A 23,571-nucleotide genomic window follows, 5' to 3' on the forward strand; every position below is an offset into this window, starting at 1 on the left:
GTCAGCCAGCTGCTTCATGTCTGACGCTGATATCAAAACGGACTTGCTATGGCGTTTTTCACCCGACCGCCTCAGGATGTGCCCAGATTTACAGTACAAGACGCTGTAACGGTCCTGTGGCGCTCCGAGTCACATGCCATAGGGACGGTGATTTGTTTATTTTTTTGCTGGAGATCCCAGGAAAGCACCCAGCCTCGGCCCAAATCACACCACTCACTCACAGAGACACGAAATAACAGGATGTAAACTAATAAAGCTGTATATTGACTGAACCGAAATAAAAGAACCAAATAAACAGACACCCCTCCCTTTCCACCCACGACGATGTTAAAGACTAACACAACAATAAACATCTAACAAACATCTAGCAAAGCCAAGTCCATAAGGAGTCCAAATGCAGCGGAATGGAGGAAAGATTATGATCCAAGGAACCGCTTTCTTAAAACATTGTAATAAACCAGAAGTTCTTAACCTGAGGTCTGTGGCACCCTTGCACTTTTTCTAACTCGATGCGTTAAGAATTTCACAAACAAATGACATCACTTTTCTACATTAGTCTCCTTCCTTTGTGATGCAATTTTCCTGTGCCAACTTTTTAATGCCCAATTAGTAAATCCTCCCAATCCTTTTCCAACAAAAAAATAAAAGTACAGAGACATTTTGAACGTCCCTCGTACTTTGTGTATGTCAAATCTTGATAAAAAAGAGTACATTCTATTCATCTCCTGCAAAGTTATGTTTATGTGAATATTTCTGGGGAAGGAGCGGGGGGTCCATAGCGTTCATTAGATTCTTAAAGGGGCCCGTGACTAAGAAAAAGGATAAGAATCACTGGTCTAGATGGCTCTAATGTTCTAAACCTACAGTAACATATCATGTTGGACCACTCCGGTGACCCAGACCTGGAGTACCCCATCGAGGTTGGAATGTTAAATGAATCAAATGTGTTTGTTTCAGATGGTACCACCGTACACAGGAGGAGAGTCACTGGCTGTTTTCGGACACAGTTGCACACTCTCCCACCGATTTCTTTAGTCCACAATTCTAGATTTGCCCATCCACGCTGGCACACTTGAGTTGTAGCTGTCAGTCTTTTTAGGCACTTCCTAGTATGTGATGACTGCACCCAGTGGCATTGCCAGCTTGCTCCTGTGCAGCGCCCTGAGGTGGGCCCCTCCTGTCCAGGATAATTGTTAGTAATTTATTCACAACTTGATCAAAAGGGCTGGCTGGGTAGTGGCGTCATGCTGGTGACAAACAAACCAGCTCTCTAGATGAAATTTGTAATTTTTTAAATTACTATATTATAGCCGCTGTAATAAAATAATAAATAAAATGTGAGAATGGAATGTAGGAAGTGTGGGTAGGGGCAGTCATACATAAATATATATAAAACCAGTAACGGCACACTGCACATTATACTCTTGACTTGACCATTCCTAGTTTTCCTCCTCTTCCTCTATACATTTCGCATTCGTTTGCTCAGAGGTTGATGCGCTTGCTGCTTCCTGAGCAGCTCTTCTTTTCTCCACCCTGGCAGCCCGCGTCTTCTCTTCTTCCGCTGGCATCTTTTCACGTTAAAACTGATTACTGTATATACTCACGGATAACTTCTCCTGTGGATAAGTCGGGTCTTGATTTTACAGTATAATTTACGGTATTTTATAATGTCAGTCGTGTAAGTCGAATGCAGAAAACTCACACTGTTCATCCAAGAGATTACGATATGCTAACACCCACCTGAGAGAGTAACCATGGAGCACACGGCCTTTATTTCTATGTATTGTGCCTACGTGACCACCCGGTAAGACCCAAACTATTCTGAAGCGACGTTTGCACTGATTTGTGTTTTTTGTATCTCACAACCTCATACACCTTAGGAGCATCCCTTATCTATGATGGAGCGTTCGATCAGAAGAAAATATGAAGCTGTTTTTAAATGAACTAATATTGAAGTAGAGAAAGAAATTGGTAACTGTGCTGCTGCAATAAAATTCAATGCATCTGAGAAACTGGTGCGAGATTGAAGGAGGCAAACACGAAAACTGACTAACTGTATATACTCGCATATAAGTCGGGTCTTGAAACCTGAAAAATCGATCATAAAATCAGATCCCGACTTATATGCCCGTTCAAAAATACAATGCTGAATTTTTATTTATTTACATCTTCTTGCCTCCTCTAATCTCACAGCAGTTTCTCAGATGCATCGAATTTTGTTGCCAATATTCTTTTACAACTTCAACGACTTTTAATTTTAAAACCGAACTGATCGAACACTCCATCATAGATAAGGGATCCTCTTATGATAAAGGTGTATGAGGGTGTGAAAAAACACAAAACCAAATCTCTTGGACCAATAGCGGGAGTTTTCGAAATTATAAAATGCCGGAAATTATATGGTAAAATCAAGCCCGTGGGAGAACTTAATCACGAGTATATACGGTACTTATGATATCACTTCTTCTTCTTCTATTTCTTTCAGCTACTCCAGTTAGGGGTTTTTTACCTTAAAATATTCACTAGTGTGCCTTCTATTGCTTAAAAGTCTTAATTCTTTAATAAAATTGAATAAAAATAAAAAGAAGAATGACCTTGACACGTTCGACACGTCAAGGTGTGTGACACACTTGTTTTCGATTGAGAGTACAGCCAAGGCACTAAGTCTGTCTTGTGACGTGGTGCTTCTGAGGTTGTTTTTGATGAGTTTTAATGTGGAGAACAATCGTTCACACGCAACGACAGTCATTGGCGTAGTCAGCAGTAACATGTAAGCTGTGCAAATTACACAGGGCACAGTGATCTATCAGTAACAGTTCAGCTACTTCGACAAATATTCGACATGGTTGACAGGATGGATTGAAAACATGCAATGAAATGACAACAATTGAGTGGAAAATGCCGGTGAAATGTTAGTGCTGTAGCATTCAACGAGAAAATCGGCAGCAGCATATGATTCGTCGTCAGCCATCGAGGTTGGAGTTGATGGTAACAAGACATTGAACGTTGTAGCCACTGCATCAAGACCTCCGTTTTAGATAGATAGATAGATAGATAGATAGATAGATAGATAGATAGATAGATAGATAGATAGATAGATAGATAGATAGATAGATAGATAGATAGATAGATAGATAGATAGATAGATAGATAGATAGATAGATAGATAGATAGATAGATAGATAGATAGATAGATACTTTAGTAATCCCCAAGGGGAAATTCCCATACTCCAGCAGCAGCATACTGATAAAAACAATATTAAATTAAAGAGTGATAACAATGCAAGTATACAGACAGACAATAACTTTGTATAATGTTAACGTTTACCCCCCCGGGTGGAATTGAAGAGTCGCATAGTGTGGAGGAGGAACGATCTCCTCAGTCTGTCAGTGGAGCAGGACGGTGACAGCAGTCGGTCGCTGAAGCTGCTCCTCTGTCTGGAGATGTTCCTGCTCAGTGGATGCAGTGGATTCTCCATAATTGACAGGAGTCTGCTCAGCGCCCGTCGCTCTGCCACGAATGTCAAACTGTCCAGCTCCATGCCTACAACAGAGCCTGCCTTCCTCACCAGTTTGTCCAGGTGTGAGGCGTCCCTCTTCTTATTGCTGCATCCCCAGCACACCACTGCGTAGAAGAGGGTGCTCGCCACAACCGTCTGACAGAACATCTGCAGCATCTTATTGCAGATGTTGAAGGACGCCAGTCTTCCAAAGAAGTATAGTTGGCTCTGTCCTCTCTTGCACAGAGCATCAGTATTGGCAGTCCAGCCTAATTTATCATCCAGCTGCACTCCCAGATATTTATAGGTCTGTACCCTCTGCACACAGTCAACTCTGATGATCACGGGGTCCATGAGGGGTCTGGGCCTTCTAAAATCCACCACCAGCTCCTTGGTTTTGCTGATGTTCAGTTGTAGGTGGTAGTCCTTGATTAGGTCCCTATACTCCTCCTCCTGCCCACTCCTGATGCAGCCCACGATAGCAGTGTCGTCAGTGAACTTTTGCACGTGACAGGACTCCGAGTTGTATTTGAAGTCTGATGTATATAGGCTGATCAGGACCGGAGAAAGTACAGTCCCCTGCGGCGCTCCTGTGCTGCTGACCACAATGTCAGACCTGCAGTTCCCGAGATGCACATACTGAGGTCTGTCTGTAAGATAGTCCACGGTCCATGCCACCAGGTATGAATCTACTCCCATCTCTGTCAGCTTGTCCCTAAGGAGCAGAGGTTGGATGGTGTTGAAGGCGCTAGAGAAGTCCAGAAACTTAATTCTTACTGCACCACTGCCTCTGTCCAAGTGGGAGAGGGATCGGTGTAGCATATAGATGATGGCATCCTTCCGCTGCCACCTTCTCCTGGTATGCGAACTGCAGAGGGTCGAGGACGTGGCGGACCTGTGGCCTCAGGTGGTGAAGCAGCAGCCAGCCGCTCCATGGTCTTCATCACATGTGATGTCAGAGCGACAGGCCGAAAGTCATTCAGCTCACTAAGACGTGATACCTTTGGGACTGGGGTGATGCAAGATGTTTTCCAAAGCCTCGGGACTCTCCTCTTTTAGTTAAGTTATAAAAAATAATAATAATAAAAAAAAAATATATGGCCCCCAAGTGGGACCCCCAAGCTCATAGACCCTTGTGCTTTGCACAATCCATTGCTACGCCAGTGACTGCTGCTCCCATGTTTGGTTTCATTTGTAAAGTATTCTTTGGCCTACAGCAGTGGTCTTTAGCCCTAATTCATTGAGCATATAAAGAAAAGGTTTATTTTACTACCTAAAGTAAAAATATTATAAAAAGAAGGACGAGAAAAAGAATACATGACTCGAAGCGAGAAATCATTATTCTCGGGAATGAAACCAGCTGGGCTTGATCAGACTGCAAATGAAAGTCTCTCCCTTTACGTACTTAAACATTCACTTTAAAATGTGAACCTGATTGTACCTTTATGCTAATTTCATGCCATCAATGGCTCTCTTCCCTCTCGTCTCGCGGTCCACCACTTTCCCCAAAAGATCTGATTCACTTCTCTTCATTAGAATTCTCGGGGTAAGAAAACAGAGAGAAATGAGAATATGATGCAAATCTGCCATAAAAAGAAAAAGGCTCTGATCTATATAAAAATATAATTCAATTAAAAGTACGGAGGAAAAAAAAAAAAAAAAAAGGGAAAAAGTGAACTGCGTTGTCGAGAGGGGTCAGACAGGAGTGCCGTTTGTACAGTCGTAATTACTGACTCACATCAAAGGGAAAATGCAATATTAAAACGTCTTATCAAAAAAAGTACATTTCGGATTCAGCTGTCTTCTTGATATGCAGGAGCTTGAAAGGATCCCCCCGTTATCTTGCAAGAATTGTGTGGGCATTAACGTGGCCCATTAATAAGGAATTATGGAAATTTGAGGACACCACTTTGAGCGTTTAGAACATCTCATTAAGTGAATAGCAGTTTATTAGCAAATGAACAAAATCAAATGTCGAAAAGCACAGCTTACTGCATGTTTACAGCATGAGCACAGTATGGGGTGTACATTTCCAGAAGTACATGAATGATGCAAAAAGTTACAAGGCGACAAAAACTTTATGATAGAATACAAGACAATGGGGTCCAATGCTCCAACAATCCATCCATCCATTATCCACCGAGGTCGGGTCGCGTGGGCAGCAGCCTAAGCAGGGAAACCCAGACCTCCCTCTCCTCGGCCACCTCCTCCAGCTCCTCTGGGAGAACCCAGAGGCGTTCCCATGCCAGCCAGGAGATATAATCCCTCCAGCCTGTCCTGGGACTGCCCCGTGGCCTTCTCCTAGTGGGACATGCCCCCCTAGGAAGGCATCCAGGGGCATCCTGACCAGATGCCCGAACCACCTCAACTGACACCTCTCAGATAACTGAACTCCTCACCCTATCTCTAAGGGAAAGTCCAGCCACCCTGTGGAGAAAACTAATTTCGGCCGCTTGTATCCGCGATCTTGCCCTTTCGGTCACTACCCAAAGCTCGTGGCCATAGGTGAGGGTAGAAACGTAGGTGACTGGTAAATCAACAGCCTTGCCTTTTGGCTCAGCTCTCTCTTCACCATGATGGACCATTGAAGAGCCCACATTACTGCGGATGCCGCACCGATCCATCTGTCGACCTCTCACTCCATTCTTCCCTCACTCGTGAACAAGACCCTGAGATACTTGAACTCCTCCACTTGTGGCAGCACTGTGTTCCCAACCCTGAGAGAGCATGCCACCTTTTTCCGGCAGAGAACCATGACCTCGGATTTAGAGGTGCTGACTCTATTTCCCTGCTGCTTCACACTCGGCTGTGAACCACTCCAGTGAGAGCTGGAGGTCACTGTCCGATGAAGCCAACAGAACCACGTCATCCGCAAGTAGCAGAGACGAGATTCTGAGGTCACCGAACAAGACCCCCTCCGCTCCTTGGCTGCGCCTAGAAATTCTGTCCATAAAACTCGGTGACAAAGGGCAACCCTTGCGGAGTGCAACCTCAACAGGAAACGAGTCTGACTTATTTGCCAGTTTCGGCAACCAGAGTTCCCACCTTCGGCCACCACCCATATCGCATATCAGGGTCCAATGCTGTACAACAGTAATCTGCCATTGACTATGAGTCCCAAAGCACCGAATCCATAAAGGTTAGGCCAGGTCAGGTCAGGTTGGGGGGCCATGCACTGGTACAGCACCCTCCACACGACGAAACAGCTGAGGATCCCCAGGCAGACCCTCCCACCCTCCTGAAATGACCCTCTATCTGCCGCAGCCTGGTGTTACGTGGGGGTCCCCTTGGCCTGGACCTCAACAATGGGCTGGATTATCCTCGGGGGAATCGCGTTACATGGCCGCAGTGCCGTAACTGATGTTCCCTCACAATGCAGGGTCATGTGCCTCATTTGGGACTCCGTGAGCAACACAAAGTCAAACCAGTGGTACCCAAGGATTCTCCAAAGAGACACAGGAGTCCAGTCTTCAGCTCAGATCACAGGATAGCGTCCATGTCTCACAAATAGGAAGCACCAGGACTCTAAAGACTTGGACCTTCGTCCTTTAGAAAGATATCAGAAACATCGCACACCCCTTTCCAGTGACCTCATGACCCCACACCCCCCCCCACTCCCATGCATTTTTTTGCTAATAAGGTCAGGTCAAGTCAGGTTGGTGGGCCATGCACTGGTACAGCACGTTACAGCACCCACCACACCACGAAACAGCTGAGGATCTCCAGGATGATCTTTCCACCCTCCGGAAATGATCCTCTATATGCCGCAGCCAGGTGTTACGTGGGGGTCCACATGACCTGGTACTCAATAATGAGCCGGATCACCTTCAGGTAATCAGCCTGTGGTGCCATAATTGACGCTGCCTTACAATGCAAGTAATGCACCTCATTTGGGACTCTGTGAGCAACACAAAGTCAAACCAGCGGGACCCAAGGATTCTCCAAAGAGACACAGGAGTCCAGCCTCCTTCTCAGATCACTGGATAGCATCCAGGTCTTGCAAACTGGAAACACCAGGACTCTAAAGACTTGGACCTTCATCCTTTTGCAGAGATATCAGGAGTGCCACACACCCCTATCCAGGGACCTCATGACCCCCCATGCTCTCCCAATCCGTCTACTGAGTTCATAGGAAGAGTCACCAGAGACATGAATGTCACTGCTGAGGTAAGTAAACCTCTCGACAAGGTCAACACTCTCTCTGCAGATAGACACACTGCTGATGGCCGTGCCCAAGAGGTCATTAAAGGCCTGGATCTTTAAATAAATAAATAACACCAAAACTAAGACTCTGATCACAAAACGTTTGTCACAATCAGAACCAGGGTATTAAAAGGAGAACCCTGAGAAACGAGTCCTCAGTTTCCTGAAACAGCAAAGACAAGCATAGGAAATGTAATTGAAATGTAACTGACCTACGCTGTTTAAAATATCTGATGGTGTCACAGACGCCCATCACAGGGTCACCTCCCAAGTTCCTCACAGGTAAGTGATATCACTCCAAGCCAAGAGGGGGCGCTGCCTCATTTAACTACCTTGTCTTCTCTTTGTTAACCCACCATAGAAGGACCACCACGTGAAGGCAACTAACTCGGCCGCCCCAAAGAGCTATAAAGCTCAAGACCGTATCGGAGGAAAGTGTCACTTATGGAGCAGAGCTTCACCAGCACACTGACAAGAGCCTTGAGAGAAGCCCTTAATCAATCGATCATTGTGGGAGAACCTTATTTTCTGTATACGTGTGTTTTAAATGCCATTGAGCAGTGTTTTATTTTTCTGTCATTTTGGCAAGTAAACCTGGACAGCCGGCTTGGCACCCCCATAAAGCCGTGAGTTGTATGGACTTGTAATTCCTCAGACGACCGCAAGCTGTGTTTGTGTACAGTGCATCCGGAAAGTATTCCCAGCGCATCACTTTTTCTACATTTTGTTATGTTACAGTCTTATTCCAAAATGGATTAAATTCATTTTTTTCCTCAGAATTCTACACACAACATCCCATAATGACAACGTGAAAAAAGTTTACTTGAGGTTTTTGCAAATTTATTAAAAATAAAAAAACTGAGAAATCTATCTATCTATCTATCTATCTATCTATCTATCTATCTATCTATCTATCTATCTATCTATCTATCTATCTATCTATCTATCTATCTATCTATCTATCATATAGTGCCTTTCATATCTATCTATCTATCTATCTATCTATCTATCTATCTATCTATCTATCTATCTATCTATCTATCTATCTATCTATCTATCTATCTATCTATCATATAGTGCCTTTCATATCTATCTATCTATCTATCTATCTATCTATCTATCTATCTATCTATCTATCTATCTATCTATCTATCTATCTATCTATCTATCTATCTATTATATAGTGCCTTTCATATCTATCCATCTATCTATCTATCATATAGTGCCTTTCATATCTATCTATCTATCTATCTATCTATCTATCTATCTATCTATCTATCTATCTATCTATCTATCTATCATATAGTGCCTCTCATATCTATCTATCTATCTATCTATCTATCTATCTATCTATCTATCTATCTATCTATCTATCTATTATACAGTGCCTTTCATATCTATCTATCTATCTATCTATCTATCTATCTATCTATCTATCTATCTATCTATCTATCTATCATATAGTGCCTTTCATATCTATCTATCTATCTATCTATCTATCTATCTATCTATCTATCTATCTATCTATCTATCTATCTATCTATCTATCTATCTATCTATCATATAGTGCCTTTCATATCTATCTATCTATCTATCTATCTATCTATCTATCTATCTATCTATCTATCTATCTATCTATCTATCATATAGTGCCTTTCATATCTATCTATCTATCTATCTATCTATCTATCTATCTATCTATCTATCTATCTATCTATCTATCTATCTATCATATAGTGCCTTTCATATCTATCTATCTATCTATCTATCTATCTATCTATCTATCTATCTATCTATCTATCTATCTATCTATTATATAGTGCCTCTCATATCTATCTATCTATCTATCTATCTATCTATCTATCTATCTATCTATCTATCTATTATATAGTGCCTTTCATATCTATCCATCTATCTATCTATCATATAGTGCCTTTCATATCTATCTATCTATCTATCTATATATCTATCTATCTATCTATCTATCTATCTATCTATCTATCTATTATATAGTGCCTTTCATATCTATCTATCTATCTATCTATCTATCTATCTATCTATCTATCTATCTATCTATCTATCTATCTATCTATCTATCTATCTATCTATCATGTAGTGCCTTTCACATCTATCTATCTAGCTATCTATCTATCTATTATATAGTTCCTTTCATATCTATCCATCTATCTATCTATCATATAGTGCCTTTCATATCTATCTATCTATCTATCTATCTATCTATCTATCTATCTATCTATCTATCTATCTATCTATCTATCATATAGTGCCTTTCATATCTATCTATCTATCTAATCAATCTATCTATCTATCTATCTATCTATCTATCTATCTATCTATCTATCTATCTATCTATCTATCTATCTATCATATAGTGCCTTTCATATCTATCTATCTATCTATCTATCTATCTATCTATCTATCTATCTATCTATCTATCTATTATATAGTGCCTTTCATATCTATCCATCTATCTATCTATCATATAGTGCCTTTCATATCTATCTATCTATCTATCTATCTATCTATCTATCTATCTATCTATCTATCTATCTATCTATCATATAGTGCCTCTCATATCTATCTATCTATCTATCTATCTATCTATCTATCTATCTATCTATCTATCTATCTATCTATCTATCTATCTATTATACAGTGCCTTTCATATCTATCTATCTATCTATCTATCTATCTATCTATCTATCTATCTATCTATCTATCTATCTATCTATCTATCTATCTATCTATTATATAGTGCCTTTCATATCTATCTATCTATCTATCTATCTATCTATCTATCTATCTATCTATCTATCTATCTATCTATCTATCATATAGTGCCTTTCATATCTGTCTATCTATCTATTATACAGTACCTTTCACATCTATCTATCTAGCTATCTATCTATCTATTATATAGTTCCTTTCATATCTATCCATCTATCTATCTATCATATAGTGCCTTTCATATCTATCTATCTATCTATCTATCTATCTATCTATCTATCTATCTATCTATCTATCTATCTATCTATCTATCTATTATATAGTGCCTTTCATCTATCTATCTATCTATCTATCTATCTATCTATCTATCTATCTATCTATCTATTATATAGTGCCTCTCATATCTATCTATCTATCTATCTATCTATCTATCTATCTATCTATCTATCTATCTATCTATCTATCTATCTATCTATCTATCATATAGTGCCTTTCATATCTGTCTATCTATCTATTATACAGTACCTTTCACATCTATCTAGCTATCTATCTATTATATAGTGCCTTTCATATCTATCTATCTATCTATCTATCTATCTATCTATCTATCTATCTATCTATCTATCTATCTATCTATCTATCTATCTATCTATCTATCTATCATATAGTGCCTTTCATATCTATCTATCTATCTATCTATCTATCTATCTATCTATCTATCTATCTATCTATCTATCTATCTATCATATAGTGCCTTTCATATCTATCTATCTATCTATCTATCTATCTATCTATCTATCTATCTATCTATCTATCTATCTATCTATCTATCTATCATATAGTGCCTTTCATATCTATCTATCATGCCCAGATGGACTCCATTCACAGTGATGGTGGACGGTGAAATTGATTTTCAGGTTTGTACCTTTCAGATGGTATACTTGGTTTTTGGTGGGCTGAATGTGTGAAGCTCTTCCTCGACTTGTTAATAAAAATGGCAATCATCCTAACATTGTCACTGTAAAAATCGATGATAAAATGTCATTCATTAGCTGTTTTTATTTTTATTTTTTTTCCAAGAACTCTTTCAAACGTGGGGTGAGTGTATGCATGTTGGATCTTTGGAAGTCCAGTCTTCTGGTAAGATTGCAGGAAATTAATAGATCTTTCATCTGAAAAAAAAAAACCGTGGAGTGGCTACGGGCAGAGAACGCTGGAAATGTAGGCTGTAATAATTGCTGCCTGCCCAGGGATATGGCATCAAGGCCAAAGCAGTCATGGCTCCAAACCAGCACATCCTCTAATTATTGGCAGACCTGAACAGAGTCGGGATGTTAATCAGTCTCTCAGAGAATTCAGCTTTATGTGGTTAGTATGGATTTATGACATTTTTTTTCTTACACTTTTATTAAAGATGATATTTCACACGGAAGGAAAAATATCTCTAGACAACCGTTAAAATGCAAAGTTTGTATCATGAAAGTGAACTGTAGGATTATTCTAAAGATATTCCACTGAGGACAAAAAGGAAGGGATGTGGAACAAAACATCAAAGGAGCAAGAAAAAAAAAAAGAAAAGCTGTAAAATATTCAGAACGAGCCCAACAGGTGGTCAAGAGTGCAATTCAAGTCGGAGGTTTAATTAGGATTAATAATGCATGCTTGTTATACTTATGCAAATATGTATTTTCATTCCCTAATTGGAAAAGAAAGGTGATTTATATCGTACAGGAAATCTCTAAATGCATTTGCAAATGGCAATTAACTTCATGTGTAAATGGATGTTTAATTACGGATAATCGGTTCTGGTTGTCGGTGGTGCAGGCCTGACAACGGCAAGGTCCTCAGTTCAGTTCCTACACCTTCACTGCACCAGCTCTGTGTCAGGGGGGATTACTTGAAGAGTCCTCCAGTTTCCACCCACAGATTCAATATTTTCAAACTGGCTTACTGGACCCCTCGAAAATTGACACTAAAGCTGATGTCACTTTACGCAACTTGTAGTCATGGAGTGTGTTAGACTTTACTCGCTGTGTGCTGACCTTCTAGCAAAGTCGCGTTTGCCCCTCTTTTCTGAATGTCATTAGTGTGCTGACTGATGGAGCCGGTGCTGTACACAGGGGTTAACAGGCCTGGCGACTTCAGCTGTAATCCCCGTCCTTTCGTTTTGTGCTTTTCTTCTTTCCATTCTCTCGTGGTACATAAAACATAAACACAAGACATCAAACAGACAAGCTTCTCTTCTGTTTGTGAGATTCAAAACAATACACATTCTTCATTTCTCGTCGCCAGGCCTGTCCACTTAATTCTTCCAAAATAACATCAAGTAGAGTTCTGAAGGTCCCTAAAGTCCTATTGTCCACCACACTACAAGGATAATTCTTTATCTGTCCTGCACTTGGTCTATCTATCCATTCATCCATTATCCAACCTGCTATATCCCAACATGGGGTCACAGGGGTCTGCTGGAGCCAATCCCAGCCAACACAGGGCACAAGGTAGGAACAAATCCCACTGCAGGGCACACACACACACCAAGCACACACTAGGGACAATTTAGGATCGCCAATGCACCTAACCTGCATGTCTTTGGACTGTGGGAGGAAACCCACGCAGACACGGGAAGAACATGCAAACTCCACGCAGGGAGGACCTGGGAAGCGAACCACAGGTCTCCTTACTGTGAGGCAGCAGTGCCACCACGCCCACTTGGTCTATTTTTATGAATATTTTTGTATTATTATGTTGTCTGTGAGATGCACCAGGAATGGTTATAGGGGTCTGTGACAGTCTGGGTTGGTTGCACATTCCCTGGTGCTTCCAGAAGCCTCTTAAACTCTGAACCATCGATAGTCATGTACCGAGATGACCAGGCCAAAGGGGACACACACATTCAGCAAAAGGTTGGTGCAAAAGGGCTTAGATGTTTTTATTGATTGGTCACGTACTCCGTGTGTTTGTGGTTCTCTGTGTGAAGAAAAACTAATTTAATGTTGATGTGAAATTTACCCTTCACAAGTTTCCAGCTGTGTCCCCGTATTCTTGCTGAACTCATTTTAATGTCACCGTATCGACCCACTGGACTAATTCCCTTCATAATGTTAAACCCTTCTTCCTCTACTACTTCTTCATCTTCCTCTTCTTCTTCTTCTTCATCTTCCTCTTCTTCATTTTCCTCCTCTTCATCTTCCTCTTCTTCTGCTTCATCTTCCTCTTCTTCTTCATTTTCCTCTTCTTGTTCGTCATCTTCCTCTTCCTCTTCTTCTTTATCTATTTCACTTCTCTAGTGCTGTTATGTCCTTTTTGTAGACCAAATCTGCACCCAGGACTCCAGATGAGGCCTCACCAGTGTGTTATAAAGCTTGAGCAGAATCTCCTGTGACTTGTACTCCACACATCAAGGCGCTATATAACCTGACATTCTGTTAGCCTTCTTAATGGCTTGTCTGGAAGTCGATAGCTTAGAGTCCTCTATGACTCCTAAATTCATCTTATAAGGGGGACTTTCATTTTCAGACCTCCCAATGCATATTCAACCCTCACATTTTTACCTCCTAAGTGTAATACTTTACATTTAATTAAATTACATTTTCTTTTGTTTAAACTGTGAAGGCTCAGCCCTTTTAATCTTTCCTCATAACTCATCCCCTGTAGTCCCGAATCAGCCGAGTCGTTCTTCTCTGGACCTTTTCTAGTGCTACTATGTCCTTTCTGTAGCCTGGAGATCAAAACTGCCCACCGTACTCCAGATGAGGCCTCACCAGTGTGTTATAAAGGTTGAGTGGAGCCTCCTGTGACTTGTACTCCACACATCAAGGCGCTATATAACCTGACAGCCTGTTTGCCTTCTTAATGGCTCATCTGCCAGTTGATCGTGTCGAGTCTTCTACGACTCCTAAGTCCTTCTCATAAGGTGGACTCTCGATTTTCCGACCCCCTTTGTGTATTCAAACTTCACATTTTTACCTCCTATGTGTAATACTTTATATTTAATTAAATTACATTTTCATTTGTTTAAACTCTAAAGGCTCAGCTCTTTTAATCTTTCCTCATAACTCATCCTCTGTAGCCCTGGAATCAGCCTTGTTGCTCTTCTCTTAACCTTCTCTAGTGCTGCTATGTCCTTTTTGTAGCCGGGAGATCAAAACTGCACACAGGACTCTAGATGAGGCCTCACCAGTGCGTTATAAAGTTTACGTATTTGTTTGTATTATCATGTGGTTTGTGAGACTTACCAAAAACATTTATTAGGGTCTGTGACCATCCAGGTTGGCTCTACACTCCTGTGTGCTTCCAGGAGCCTCTTAAACCCAGAACTATCGATAGTCATGTACCGAGATGACCAGGCCAAAGGGGACACACACATTCAGCAAAAGGTTGGTGCAAAAGGGCTTAGATGTTTTTATTGATTGGTCACGTACTCCGTGTGTTTGTGGTTCTCTGTGTGAAGAAAAACTATTAATAATGGTTGTGTGAAATTTACCCTTCACAAGTTTCCAGCTGTGTCCCCGTATTCTTGCTAAACTCATTTTAATGTCACCGTATCGCCCCACTGGACTATTTCCCTTCATAATGTTAAACCTTTCACTCAGGTCTCCTCTTCATCTCCTTTAAAGGCTCAACTCTTTTCATTTTTCCTCATAACTCATCCCCTCTAGCCCTGAAATAGCCGAGTGGCTCTTCTTTGGACCTTCTCTTGTGCTGCTGTGTCTTTATGGAGACCGAAACTGAACTCTGGACTCCAGATGAGGCCTCACCAGTGTGTTATAAAGCTTGAGCAGAACCTCCTGTGACTTGTACTCCACACATCAAGGCGCTATATAACCTGACTGTCTGTTTGCCTTCTTAATGCCTTGTCTGGCAGTTGATCGTGTCGAGTCCTCTACGACTCCTAAATCCTTCTCATAAGGTGGACTCTCGTTTTTCATACCTCCTATTGTGTATTCAAACCTCACATTTTTACTTCCTGTGTGGAATTCTTTACATTTCCAGACATTTCATTTTCTTTTCCTTAAACTGTAAAGGCTCAGCTCTTTTAATTTTTCCTCATAACTCATCCCCTCTAGCCCTGAAACAGCCGAGTGGCTCTTCTTTGGACCTTCTCTTGTGCTGCTGTGTCTTTATGGAGACCGAAACTGAACTCTGGACTCCAGATGAGGCCTCACCAGTGTGTTATAAAGCTTGAGCAGAACCTCCTGTGACTTGTAGTCCACACATCAAGGCGCTATATAACCTGACATTCTGTGAGCCTTCTTAATGGCTTGTCTGGCAGTTGATAGTGATGAGTCCACTACGACTCCTAAATCCTTCTCATAAGGAGGACTTTTGATTTTCAGACCTCCCATGGTATTGTGTTTTTCCTTGTCTTTGTACAGCACGGGTGTCAAACTCCGGACCTGAAGGGCGCAGTGGCTGCAGGTTTTCATTTTAACCATCTTCTTCATTAGTGACCAGTTTTTGCTGCTAATTCACTTCATTGGCCTCAGTTTTAATTAACTTGACTCAGGCCCATTAATTGTTTCTTTTTCCTTAATTAGTAGCCAAACAATAATGAGACAGACAACAAGTCGCCACCTGACCAGCTCACTTGTGCCCATCACACAATATCTAAAAATAAAGGTGATGGTCTCACTGAGATTGATCTCTCAGGTCACCAAAACATCTTGACGGTGTTCTTAGAAAAAACAGAAAATGAAAATGTCTGCTGTGGCAGAATGAGAGCAGCAACAAGCTGTGGAATTAAATAACGGGGTTAATTAACAGCAAGAACCGGCTTCTCATTAAGAAATTGGTTGGAGTTTGAAATCCCAGTTTAGCTGGTCATCTGTTGGCTCGTTTCACGTCTCCTTTCTGTTTGGCTGTCATTTAATGAAGAATTGAATCAATTCAGAGGACTGAATCCTTAAAAACAGGGCTATTAAAATGAAGGTAGAAACGAGTAGCAGTGAAAACTGACCACTGATTAGGAACAGGGTCAAAATGAAAACCTGCATCCACTGCGGCCCACCAGGCCTGGAGTTTGACACCCATGTTGTACAGCACAGGTGTCGAACTCCGGTCCTCGAGGGCCGCAGTAACTGCATGTTTTCATTCTAACCATCTTCTTCATTAGTGAGCCGTTTTTACTGCTAATTAACTTCTTTTGCTTTAGTTTTAATTAATTTGACTCAGGCCCCTTAATTGTCTCTTTTTCCTTAATTAGTAGCCAAACTATAATGAGACATCAAACAAGCCACCATATGACAGAAAAAACAAAAAAATCAACAGATTTGGAAATATCTGCTGTGGCAGAATGAGAGCAGCAACAAGCTATTGAATTAAAAAACGGGCTTAATTAACATCAAGAATCCATCCATCCATCCATTTTCCAACCCGCTGAAACCGAACACAGGGTCACGGGGGTCTGCTGTGGCCAATCCCAGCCAACACAAGGCAGGAACCAATCCCAGGCAGGGTGCCAACCCACCTCAGACAGCAAGAATCAGCTTCTCATTAAGAGACTGGTTGGAGTTTGAAATCCCAGTTTAGCTGCTCATCTGTTGGCTCGTTTCACGTATCATTTCTGTTTGGCTGCCATTTAATGCAGAAAAGAATCAATTCAGAGGACGGAATCCTTAAAAACAGGGCTATTGAAATGAAGGGAAAAGGAGTTAATTAGCAGTGAAACTGGTCAATGATTAGGAAAAGGGGTTAGAATGAAAACCTGTAGCCACTGCGGCCCTCCAGGCCTGGAGTTCGACACCCCTGTTGTATAGAGCAGGGGTAGGCAACGTCGGTCCTGGAGTGCCACAGTATGTGCAGGTTTTTGTTCCAACCCAGTTCCTTAACAAGAACTCAATTATTGCTGATGAAGCACATATTGCTTAAGTGACATTTTAATGCTTCATTTTAGTGGTCTCGCTTGTTAAGGTTCTCCAACCTTAATTGCTTATTTCAATCTTAAACTGCTGCATTCAGTGTTTTAATTGCTCCTTATTAGCAATAAGATGTAAAACAGGGGTAGGCAATGTCGGTCCTGGTGAGCTGCAGTGGCTACAGGTTTTCATTCAACTTAATTGCTTAATTAGAAACCAATCATTGCCAATCTCAGACCTTATTTAATTTTATGGCTTGTTAGTCTGTGCAATGTAAGGCTTTTATATCGTAGATTTTTTCCCTTTCCTAGGATATCATCCAAATGATTTGAAGCCTAAAACAGATCATTTTCAGTCTGTCACATTTTTCTATTAAGTGTTTTATTAAATCAAACAGTGCATGATGAACACACACAGATGTAATTGGAAAAAAGCTAGCTGGCGAACTGCTGGCTGCTTTGTCTTTTACATCTTATTGCTAATAAGGAGCAATTAAAACACTGAATGCAGCAGTTTAAGATTGAAATAAGCAATTAAGGTTGGAGAACCTTAACAAGCGAGACCACTAAAATGAAGAATCAAAATGTCACTTAAGCAATATGTGCTTCATCAGCAATAATTGAGTTCTCGTTAAGGAACTGGGTTGGAACAAAAACCTGCACATACTGTGGCACTCCAGGACCGACGTTGCCTACCCCTGGTATAGAGTCAAGGCTGGGGTTGGCTGTCAAAAAGCAGGGCCTGTTGAAGCCCATTGTGATTTTGGGCTATACAAAAATAAATTCTATTGTATTCAAACCTCACATTTTTACTTCTGAAGTGTAATTCTTTACATTTACTGACATTAAATTTATTTCTGCCACAGATCTGCCCAAGTCTGTCTGCTGTCCAAGTCCCTCTGTGATGATTCATCGGCTTATCGATTATCTGCTAATCCACCTATCTTGGTATCATTGACAAACGTAAGCAACTTTCTACTTATATACCTATCCATATCATTTATATACCAGTAACGGCGTACTGCACGATAACGTGTAGTAAATCCACTTGACTTGACCATTCCTAGTTTTCATCCTCTTTCTCTGTATGTTTAGCATTCATTTGCTCAGAGGTTAATGCGCTTGTTCCTTCCTGAGCAGCTCTTCTTTTCTCCACTCTAGCGGCCCGCTTCTTCTCTTCTTTCGTCTGCATTTTTTCGTGTTAAAACTGATTAGTTAAAGTTAGTTTTTGTGTTTGAATTACTTAGTACGTTTTCTTTAATTTTTCACTTAAGCTGGCAATTAATTCTTCAATCTGCCTCAAAAATGATTAAAGATATAAAGAGGTAGGGGGAGTGACGGCGAAGGTGGTAGGGAATTAGAACGTTGCACACACGCATGGCTGCCCTACTGCCGGGAGTTGATTCTACAATAAAATAAAATAAAAATAGAAAGAGTTATAAAAATCATCACCCCGAAAGCAGATAGTAGACATCACATAGTACAGTGCATCCGGAAAGTATTCACAGCGCATCACTTTTTCCACATTTTGTTATGTTACAGCCTTATTCCAAAATGGATTAAATTCATTTTTTTCCTCAGAATTCTACACACAACACCCCATAATGACAACGTGAAAAAAGTTTACTTGAGGTTTTTGCAAATTTATTACAAATAAAAAAACTGAGAAATCCCATGTCCATAAGTATTCACAGCCTTTGCTCAATACTTTGTCGATGCCCCTTTGGCAGCAATTTCAGCCTCAAGTCTTGTTGAATATGATGCCACAAGCTTGGCACACCTATCCTTGGCCAGTTTCGCCCATTCCTCTTTGCAGCACCTCTCAAGCTCCATCAGGTTGGATGGGAAGCGTCAGTGCACAGCCATTTTAAGATCTCTCCAGAGATGTTCAATCAGATTCAAGTCTGGGCTCTGGCTGGGCCACTCAAGGACATTCACAGAGTTGTCCTGAAGCCACTCCTTTGGTATCTTGGCTGTGTGCTTAGGGTCGTTGTCCTGCTGAAAGATGAACCGTCGCCCCAGTCTGAGGTCAAGAGCGCTCTGGAGCAGGTTTTCATCCAGGATGTCTCTGTACATTGCTGCAGTCATCTTTCCCTTTATCTTGACTAGTCTCCCAGTTCCTGCCACTGAAAAACATCCCCACAGCATGATGCTGCCACCACCATGCTTCACTGTAGGGATGGTATTGGCCTGGTGATGAGTGGTGCCTGGTTTCCTCCAAACGTGACGCCTGGCATTCACACCAAAGAGTTCAATCTTTGTCTCATCAGACCAGAGAATTTTCTTTCTCATGGTCTGAGAGTCCTTCAGGTGCCTTTTGGCAAACTCCAGGCGGGCTGCCATGTGCCTTTTACTAAGGAGTGGCTTCCGTCTGGCCACTCTACCATACAGGCCTGATTGGTGGATTGCTGCAGAGATGGTTGTCCTTCTGGAAGGTTCTCCTCTCTTCACAGAGGACCTCTGGAGCTCTGACAGAGTGACCATCGGGTTCCTGGTCACCTCCCTGACTAAGGCCCTTCTCCCCCAATCGCTCAGTTTAGATGGCCGGCCAGCTCTAGGAAGAGTCCTGGTGGTTTCAAACTTCTTCCACTTATGGATGATGGAGGCCACTGTGCTCATTGGGACCTTCAAAGCAGCAGGAATTTTTCTGTGACCTTCTCCAGATTTGTGCCTCGAGACAATCCTGTCTCGGAGGTCTACAGACAATTCCTTTGACTTCATGCTTGGTTTGTGCTCTGACATGAACTGTCAACTGTGGGACCTTATATAGACAGGTGTGTGCCTTTCCAAATCATGTCCAGTCAACTGAATTTACCACAGGTGGACTCCAATGAAGCTGCAGAAACATCTCAAGGATGATCAGGGGGAACAGGATGCACCTGAGCTCAATTTCGAGCTTCATGGCAAAGGCTGTGAATACTTATGTACATGTGCTTTCTCCATTTTTTTATTTTTAATAAATGTGCAAAAATCTCAAGTAAACTTTTTTCACATTGTCATTATGGGGTGTTGTGTGTAGAATTCTGAGAAAAAAAATGAATTGAATCCATTTTGGAATAAGGCTGTAACATAACAAAATGTGGAAAAAGTGATGCGCTGGGAATACTTTCTGGATGCACTGTATATGCGTACCAAATTTCAGGTCAATAGGTGAAACGTTTTGCGATCTACAAGTGATTTAAAATCCTGGACAGACAAACGAACAGCCACAGTTGCGTATTATAGAAGAAGATATTAAAAATAGCAGCAGCCTCAGCACTGACCCCTACTGGACTCCATTCATAACATCACCCAATTCTAGAAAGATTCCTCACAATATCACAATCTGCTTCCTGTGTCTGAGCAAATTTTGCACCCATCAACACATCCCACCTTGAACTTCCACTTTTTTTAGTTTGATGCCCATCCTCTCACCTTATGAAATGCTTAATGAAACTCAAGATAAATAATATCATATGCTGCACTCTGGTCATATACTTTTGTTGCTTCCTAATAGAATGAAAAAATGATTATATACAGTTTGCAGTTGAAAATGTTAAGATTTTCCACACCAGAACAATTTTGCACCGCAGTGTGTGGACTTGTTTCATGCCTCTGTATGCTGCAATATGGTGTATGGATGGCATGGCAATACAGTCACTTGACTTGACTTGACCACATTATAGCCTTTCTGTGATAGAAATGTCAAAGAAAACCAAGGTGTCAGTGAGTATAGTTTCCTACACCATCAAAAGGACCTCTGAGAGGGACAGTCCAGGTTAGTCCAAAGCCACAACAGAATCAGAAGAGAAGTTTGTGAAAGTCAATAGCTCGTGTGAGATGTTCCTCACAGGACAACAAACTTCAAGTGGGAGTCACAGTGGCCTCATCACGGGATCCATCCTGTTATGTTTGCAGCAGCACACAAAATGCAAAAAAAGGTGAGGCCCACAAAAATTTAGGCCAGAATCCTAACTGGCATACCCAAAAAATAGGTCTCACCACCATTCACCCAGGGGGGGTTTGATCCTAGGAAAATGGGACAATTAAGTGCACAATTATTAGGCAAGTGAGTAAATAAAATGCATTTATTTCTAGTAGGATTGACTACGGCAATGTGATATTCACTGCATGTTCAAATTGTTCTTTATACAGCCTCCAGTTAATCCAAAATGCTGCTGCAAGAATTATTACAAGAACAAGAAAGTACGAACACATAACTCCAGTTCTTAAATCCTTACACTGGCTCCCGGTTAAGTTTAGGGCAGATTTCAAAATCCTCCTTTTAACATATAAAGCATTAAATGGCCGAGGTCCGGCTTACTTGTCTGAACTTATCATGACTTACAAACCTGAGCGCACATTAACCTTTTAACCGCCAACTCCCTAAATATTCCCCATGCCAGGAGAAATCTGAACAATTTTCGTTTTTTTACTTTACATTTATTCAAGCAGTATTTACCTGCTGAAACACCTGCTGAAATGTTTCAAATAAATGGTCAATCAAAGGACGTAGCTTGAACAAGCGGTCACGGTTTGGATCTTTCATATCTGGCTCAGATAACGGGCAGCAGTCCAGTTGAGATGCTGGGGATACACCCACTCATCGCCATCATCCGATGCGTCGTCATTCACAGTATCATGCAGCACACGTTGCTGATCATCATTGTCGCTAAAATCTTCTTCAGAACTGCTACAATCATGATCAGAATTATTGTCCAAAATCGCCTGCAAAACCTCACTTGAAGTCAGTTTACATTTCGCCATATTCACAGCTTTCACTTTCGAATCACATCACGTGATCGGCCAATACAAGCGCAGAGTTGTCGAAATACAACGTAGTAATAATACCCACGCCAAACTGTCAGTTATACTACGTGCCAGGCATTCACATAACCACAGGCAAATGTGCCGGATAATTCCGGCAGTAAGGCGTCAGCAATAAAGCTACGATGCCGGATATATCCGGCTGAGGGCGGTTAAGGGGTTAAGATCTCAAGATGCTGGTCTGGTTATGATTCTAAAGATTAATAAAATAACGATGGGAGGTAAAGCTTTTAGTTACAGGACCCCCCTAAACTGTGGACTGGTCTGTCTGCTACTATAAGAGATGCCCCTTCGGTCTCAGCTTTTAAATCCTGGCTGAAGACTCCCTACTTCGGTTTAGCACACCCTGACTAGAGCTACAGATTAACTGTACAGACTGCATCATCTCTGTTGTTAGTCATTAGCACTAAAACATTGTGACAAATAGAGAGCGCTATTGTCCTCTCGAACCCTCTGACTTGACTCCAGACACCAGGTAAAAGTCCAAATATAATTTATTTGAACAAGATACAGTGCACAAAGCACCCTCCACTCCACAATACTCATAATCAATCAATACACTAGTCAATACAATCCACCACTGCCAGACGCGTTGCCACCCTTCCACCCAGCTCAGCTCGACTTCTGGGATTTCCCATAGTTCTTTTATAGTCCTTGACCCAGAAGTGTTTCGCCCTCTCTGTCCACATGACCTGGAACACTTCCGGGTCAGATAAAAACTCTTCTTCTTCACCCTGGAAGTACGCAATTCTTCCTGTCGCTATGACTACGACGTACTTCCGGGTTATAGGGCACATATAATCTCTGGGCCTTCCTGCAGCGTCCCCTGGAGGTTCCCATGGTATCCAGCAGGGCTGTGTTGAAAAACTCCACTGTCCATGATGCCCTGCTGGAACTCGGGGCACCTCTATGTTGCAGGCAGGGCTCCACCTGGCAGCCAGGGGGTATTGGCTGGAATAAAAGGCCGGTCGTGTCCCACAACATACAGTAACATGATAGTTCTAATTGGATACTAACCCTCACCTCTTCTGTTTCTCTTCTCAGTACTCAAACGTGGCACTTGGTGCCACGGCCCACCTGCCAAGTTGTTTTGCCTGCCTAAGGTAAAGTCATCCCTGATGGAGGATTGCAGGAATCATGGGAAAGAGGGGTCCTTTCATCAGATTAGCGCTATTTCAGCTGTGGAATGGCCAAATGGGGGAGGCAGCTTGATGAATGAGGTCTCCAGGACTCTAAAGAAATCCAAATCATATTATGTGATATCATCTACTGTTAAATTTTACTCCGTACTTCTAAAATGTTTATTTTTATACTGTATTGAGGATTTGTTCTGTTCTGTGTATTGTATTGTACTGTATTGTATTGACCCCCTTTTTCTTTTTGACACCCACTGCACGCCCAGCCTACCTGGAAAGGGGTCTCTCTTTGAACTGGCTTTCCCAAGGTTTCTTCCATTTCTTT

This window comes from Erpetoichthys calabaricus, chromosome 5, assembly GCF_900747795.2.
Source record: "Erpetoichthys calabaricus chromosome 5, fErpCal1.3, whole genome shotgun sequence".
In the NCBI taxonomy this organism is placed as follows: Eukaryota; Metazoa; Chordata; class Cladistia; order Polypteriformes; family Polypteridae; genus Erpetoichthys; species Erpetoichthys calabaricus.